Source organism: Lytechinus pictus, chromosome 11 (genome assembly GCF_037042905.1).
Source record: "Lytechinus pictus isolate F3 Inbred chromosome 11, Lp3.0, whole genome shotgun sequence".
Taxonomy (NCBI): Eukaryota; Metazoa; Echinodermata; class Echinoidea; order Temnopleuroida; family Toxopneustidae; genus Lytechinus; species Lytechinus pictus.
Window position 1 is genome coordinate 23,346,082 of NC_087255.1, and position 6,887 is coordinate 23,352,968.

The window sequence follows — 6,887 nt, forward strand, 5'->3', positions numbered from 1 at the left end:
TTTAACTTAGGGTCATATTTGTCATACTTTGCAGCAATGCAGAGTAAAGTATTTTGAAATTGTAGAGGTATTTTAAGAAATGGTTCATGGAATAATTCCCGTTTATTAGTTTCATAAATTAATACATCGGATCTGCATTTAGAGTGCAGGTAATGAGAAAAATCAGCTTATACCTATAGCTGATTATTAATCCATTGTGACATCGGCGCGCAGAGGGTAAATCATGATGCGCACAAACATAACTGAGGAACGTCCTTAATCTCAAGTTGTTACTGTTAATGTTGAATATCTGATGAGGTGACGATATGGGGGAGAAATGAAGCTCCTACATGTACGTAATTAGGGACAGTGATTTTCCGTTTCAAAAAATTGCCTTTTCCGTTTCAGAAAATCTCAAATTCCGTTTCAGCATGTCAGAAAACGGAAATTCCGTTTCCCCATAGACTTTGTACACACGGAAAAGTGACAATTCCGTTTACACATTTACATGCACACTCGCACTGGTCAAAATTTGTATCTGCTACTGTACCAACAACACAATAAAATCCGTTCTAATCGGATCTATGCGGGTGAATAAAATATTTTAACACACCCATTTTGCATGCATACATCCTCACCTTTCATATTATTAGCATTATTTCACGGTGAAATGATATTTCATCGATAATTTTGGGGGTTTTTGGACATCGTTATCATCAGTCAACGTCTTTTCCCAATCCGCCATCTTGGATTTTAAGACCACGATATCGTGCTGTTACATCTTCAAACGTAGAGGGCAGCAACACACAACTGTGTACATGTAGTTGAATGATACATGTGTGCATGTGAAGCCCAACCCGGCCGGCCGGGTACGGGTACGGTGCGGGGTACGGGTACAATCGAGTGTGCTGATGTCGAGTGCAGTCACGATGTGTGAATTGTCATGATAGTAGCGAAGTGAGATCGTGTTTTCTGTGTTTTTTTGGCCATTTAATATTCTCATTTTGTTGTGCTTTTGGAGTAATTTCTGTTGCTATTCTGTGTATTTTGAGGGAAAATACGTTTTCCGTGATTTTCCGTTTGAAATGCCATTTTCCGTTTCAAAAGGCCCTTTCCGTGAATTCCGTCCGTTTTCCGCGATCGCGGAAAATCACTGTCCCTACGTAATTGCGTAATGCTATGAAACATTTGCTTTACATGTATGTACGTGTTATACTGCTGAACATTTCTTCTGAATCAAATATGAATGAATATTTGTTATCCTTTTTGTTCCCCCAACCTTAGGTCATAAAGATTCTGGGCCGCACCGGATCCCAGGGACAGTGTACACAGGTCCGAGTTGAGTTCTTGGACGACTCAAACCGATCCATCATCCGAAATGTGAAGGGACCAGTCCGCGAGGGAGATATCCTCACACTGTTGGAGAGCGAGAGAGAAGCAAGAAGACTGAGGTGAATGGAGGAACTGAGCCATAGACCACACAAATGGTAAGCTATTATTAGGAGCTATGTTAAGCAGTTGCAGCTCCATGTACCTATAACATCTATGTAACCCTTTAAGATAGATAATACTGATGCTGATATATCAGCATCGGGAGGTGCCGTGGCCGAGTGGTCTAAGGCTATACATGGAAAGTCCGTGGTTCGATCCCCGGCATCGGCACCTATGCTCGTGAGTAAGGCATTTAATCTACAATGCTCTTTTATCCTGCTTTCAAATAAATGGAAATACTATATGCATTATTGGTAAGTAGGTGTGCAAAAAAAAAAAAATCTCACATGATATTTCAAAAAGTGTTTTTTTTTTTTAAAGACAAGAACCTACCTGAAGTTGCTTTCAGTTTATTTAAAAAAAGTCAAGATAAACAGATATTGTGCCCATTAGGGCTGGACAATATTACATACATTTATTTTGGTGATAATGAAATATTTGTTGATCAATAGGCAACTCTAGTAACATTGCAGCGTTAAATATTGTCCTTAGATAATAGTATGAAACAATGACAAGGAATGTAAACTCACACACCACTTTTCTCAGCTAAGACTGAAAAATGTGGACATGGAGGGATTATAATATTAGTTAGGTGTGGGCTGGCATTTTGATTCCCTTCCCTTGGGAACCTGGTAAGTTGGATTAGGTTAATGGGGATTATGGTTGGGTTTTTATAGCAATTCAGGGGAGGCTTCTTGTCTGAAACACAAACCCAAATTATCCACTGATTTACAACATTATGAGAAGCAATTATAATGAACTTTAATTTTGTTAAAAGGGGAAGTTCACCCTGACAAAAAGTTTATTGCAAAAATAGCAGGAAAAAATATATTGGTAAATGTTTGAGGAAAATCCAGCAAAGATTTTAAAAGTTATTTGAATGTTTCTATTTGTGTCCTATGTGAGCAGCTTCACATGTATTGGAATTTAAAAAATCAATTCACTGTCATTTTCTCAAAAAAATGAAAATGAGTTTTATTGTACTTTTAGAATATCAACAGACAATTTTTTTCATTTTTCAAACCCATTTCTAAAAGAAGAAAAAAATTGTCATCATGAACCATTAAGAAATTGAATTTATGCATTTTATATTAATTACATAACATATGGGGTAGCTTCTCGTCTACAATGTCACAAATCGCAAACTTAAAATTCTAATAACTTTCTTAATCTTTAATTTTTCTCAAACCTTCACAATTATATTTTTATTAATTTTCTGCTGTTTTTACAATTAACTTTTCATCAGGGTGAACTTCCCCTTTAACGTTTATTAATTGAAGTTTGAATATTATCATATTTAAAAGGCCTCTACAAATTTTTTTTTCATGACTTGCCAGACAGGGCAAGTGATGAAAATATTTGCTTGCCCGATAGAAAAAAACTGCTTGCCCAATTTGTTCTATTTTTTTCTTTCATTATTTTTTTATGACGGTACTATTATTTTTGAAGGTCATACAAAATAAAATCATTTGAAAATCATGTACAGTAAAGAACACTCATTTAAAAGTTTATTTTCAGTAAAGTAGGCCTGAGTCATTACGTTTATTTTGAAGAAAAAAATTCGCTATAAATGGGCGTTCAAGGTTTTAAAAAAAAAATTCACCAAAAGTTGCTAAAATTTCATATTTTGCATCTTTAAATCCATGAAATGGTCATCTGTTTACCACATTTCCTTGGAATTGTTTTGATTTACCGGTAGTTGGAAACTATTCTCTTTCTTGACTCTGGAATAGATTGTTTTATGATGTTACCACAAAAAAAACTTCACCAAAAGTGGAGTGGCTAAAATTTCAGATTTTGCATCTTTAATTCCATGAAATGGCCATTTGTTTTCCATATTTCCTTAAAATTGTTTTGATTTAGTCAAAAAGTATCAAGAAAATTAAGATATTTACCTCTCTCGTCTTTTCTTCATCATTTTATGATGTTACACTCTGTCAATATCTTTTTTTTTTGTGGTCCCACATGTAGACTTTCATGGTGTTGCAACACTAACTGAAAACGATCGTTGATCGTTTATGATCGTTGTACACTTGGTCAACACCATGAAAGTCTACATTTGGGACAACAATAATAAAAAACATTTACTGAGTGTAACATCAAAATCAGAGTCAAGAAAGAGCTGAATATTCTTCCTTTTTTGGTTGTTTCCAACTAAATCAAAACAATTTCAAGGTAATGTGGAAAGTAGATGGCTATTTCATGTATTTAAAGATTAAAAATATGAAATTTTAGCCACTTATGCCTGTTTTTTTTTTTGGGGGGGTTGCATCTTTGCAAATTGCGCATGATAGTAGCGCATGCACACATAGAACGTAAGAGGAGATGGCACGGTTCTTCGAACGAGGTACCTGGCGATAAATTATGTGTATTTGGCGCTGATTTTACCAGTTTTATTTTATCAGTTTCCACTGTTTTTTGACTGGTTTGACTTTATATTGAGAGATATAGTTGTGATTATCACTGATATTTTATTATTTTATTTCTAAAACAACCACTTGCCCGATAGGGCAATTGACTTTGAGAAATGCTTGCCCGCATGTCATTTTCACTTGCCCCGGGCAAGCGGGTTGGTTTGTCGCACCCTGATATTATGCAGCCCGAGCCCCTATTATCCTAATCTTATGAAGATGCAGGGGAATGGGTCATAAAACAGTTGGCTTCTGCAGAAGTTTGTGTGGTGACAAGAACCTAACTCCAGTTGATTTGAGTTATAAAAAAAAGGTCAAGCGGGGGCAATATTATACCTTGTAATCAGGGAAAAAATTAATTATTTTTTTTCGGGGGCTCCATTTTCATTTTTTTGTAAAATTTCGGGGGCTCCATTTCTACCTTTCGGGTGCTCCTTTTTGCATTTCGGGGGCTCTTTTCAAATGCTACGTTTTTGTATTTTGAGGAATACATGTACCTGTTCACTTATTAATGAATTATTACTTTTTATTTTGTTCATGCTTAGAATCTTGGATGTGGGTGTGTTTGTGTGGGTGTGACTGTGAGTTGAACTTGGATATAAATGAATTCAATATCTAATTTCTACTCCATCTATTCCAGTACAATAACCTGTACTCGGCCATGACTTGTAATAAAGGCCCACATACCCTAACTTTTCCTGAAGTTCTTTGAAAACGCAGATCTCCACGAAAATTGCATTTCTCTATGGGGGAGTCTAAATTTGGTGAGAATGAACTCATTAATAACTTAAATATACATGACAATGAAGAAATCATCAAACTTCATTGGCAGTTTTGAATAATATACCCAAAATGTAAACTCTGTCTGAAACAGAAAATGACCATCATTGAGGCCTTTACTGAGCGAACTGTCCCCCAGAGCTCTGGCAGAGAGACAGACCTCAGACTGGCTAGCTAGTGTAAGCGCCAACACGTACGTACGTGAGCCTCCCGCCGGCTTTGTAAAATAGATAGAGCTTTGTTTGATGGTTTATTGTCTGATATTTACCTAATCCCCTAGAAAAATAAAACAAATGATTTTTAAGTTATAATCAGCGAATAAGATAAGTTTTTTGGATGTAACTAGGCCGATTTGAAAAGCAAAGCCGAATGACAACTCACCAATGCGAGGTTACTAGACTCTGAGATTTATTTTCTGTGTAATTCGATTTATTTTATCACAGAATTGTGATATCTGTAGGGGAAAATGTGCATGATAAATTGCACATGGTGGTAGTCATGATGGACCCCTATACATGCAACCGTTTCCCGACCGTTGCGTTGATTTTTTTTTTTCATACCATGTGTATGGAAAAACGTTCCGGTACTGAAAAAAAGACGCAACTTCGGAATTTGAAACTGCGCTCCTCGGCGTGCTATTTCCAAGGCTTGTTCATGATTTTGAGTGCGGATTTTTTATTATTTTTAAATGGTAAGCGGAGCTCGAGCATATGGCGCTCGTGGGCCGCTGAGTTGTTATCGCTCGGCAATAATTTCGGGGGCGACATTAAGATTTTATGTCGCCCCCGAAAGCATGATTTTGGATGATTTCGAGGGCGACTTTAGGCATTTCCGGGGCGAATTCGCCCGCCGCCCCCGTGTATTTTTTTCGCTGCTTGTGATGTAATTGCTGGTAATGATCAAGTACCTGAATATGCAAATCTTGCACCCCTATGAAGGCAATTGATCTCTTTGGTTTAGTGGTTTGGATGGACAGTCTGTAGGCCGAACGGGTAGACATGAATTATTTTCAAAAAGGGTGTATTTTGGCTTGTTTTGGGGTTAATTTGTTTTCTTCAAAGGAATGGTATGTTCTTGTTTTGGATAAGTCTATGTAATTTCAGTCGATTTCATCAAATGATACTGCAAATACAGTTGTTCAAGAGTTATTCTGGACTTATCAGTAACTGCAAAACCCCATCCCTTTCTAAAAGCTTTGTGTAACATTAATGTCATAAAACAATTGTTATAATATTAAATACCATATTTGTTCTCAAGAGATGATGGTTTGATTTTCCGTTATCACTGTGTTTTTATCTTGCAGTTTATACACTTCATCAAGACAAAGAACACCTTATCTCCTGTCTATCATCCTGACTTCAGTGATTCACATGTGAGAGTTTAACCACCACCTAACAACATCACGTGTTGGAAAAGGATACAACTACTGTGGAGTTTCACTGTTCATGCTGAAATGATTGAATAAAGTTTGTTTGTCTTTGGTTCAAAATAACTTGTTTCTTTGGAGTATTCTTTCTTAGTAAGAAAATTTAAAGCATGTGTTAAGTCCAGGGACCTGTCTTACAGAAAGTTATGATTGATCCATCCATGGAAATCCATCAGTGTCATAAATCTTCAAACGGGATATGTTCACAATGTTTCATTGGAAATCAGTGAAAGAAAATGCATGTAAAATCATTAGAAGAAAGCATTTTCAATTGAAAAAGATGTTGACATTGCTTGCTTTCCATAGTTGTGATTTTTCAAATCTATTGCAACTTTTTGTAAGACACAGCCCTGTAAAATATGTATTGCTTGAATTGTCAGATGAAATTAAAGTGTATATCGTTAATTGTGTGAAAGATGTGACCATAAATCAAATGTTTAAAAAAACTCAATATGTCAAAAAAAGAAATAGTAGTAAGGTCCTCAATTTGGACTTATTGAAAGTTATCCAGACTTAAAGGTCAAAACGCTAACATTTCTGTTTTGTTTTTGTCTTTTCCAGCTGATTTTGGCAGAATTTTTTTTTTGTTTGTTATTATTCAAATAATCAAAATTGATCTGGTCTTTGGATGTACTACTGCGTTAAAAAGTATAAAATTAATGATTTGAGAAAAATAGAAGGAGAGTGGAAGTGTGTGATGGAGAAATAGTGTTGAGAGAATGATCAAGGGGGGGTATTTCACAAAGATTTAAGTGTTAGATATCGCACTTAAATTTCCATCTTATTGTTGGATCAAGCTT

The 6,887-nt window shown here is 35.8% G+C and overlaps 1 long non-coding RNA gene across 1 annotated transcript; it reads left to right on the forward strand.

Annotated features, from left to right (window-relative positions):
- The first annotated feature begins 1,261 nt into the window (after window positions 1–1,261).
- Window positions 1,262–6,153, forward strand: LOC129271585 (uncharacterized). Its single transcript, XR_010295193.1, has 2 exons — window positions 1,262–1,466; window positions 5,965–6,153. It is a non-coding gene; the product is annotated as an uncharacterized LOC129271585 (long non-coding RNA).
- Window positions 6,154–6,887: the final 734 nt, after the last annotated feature.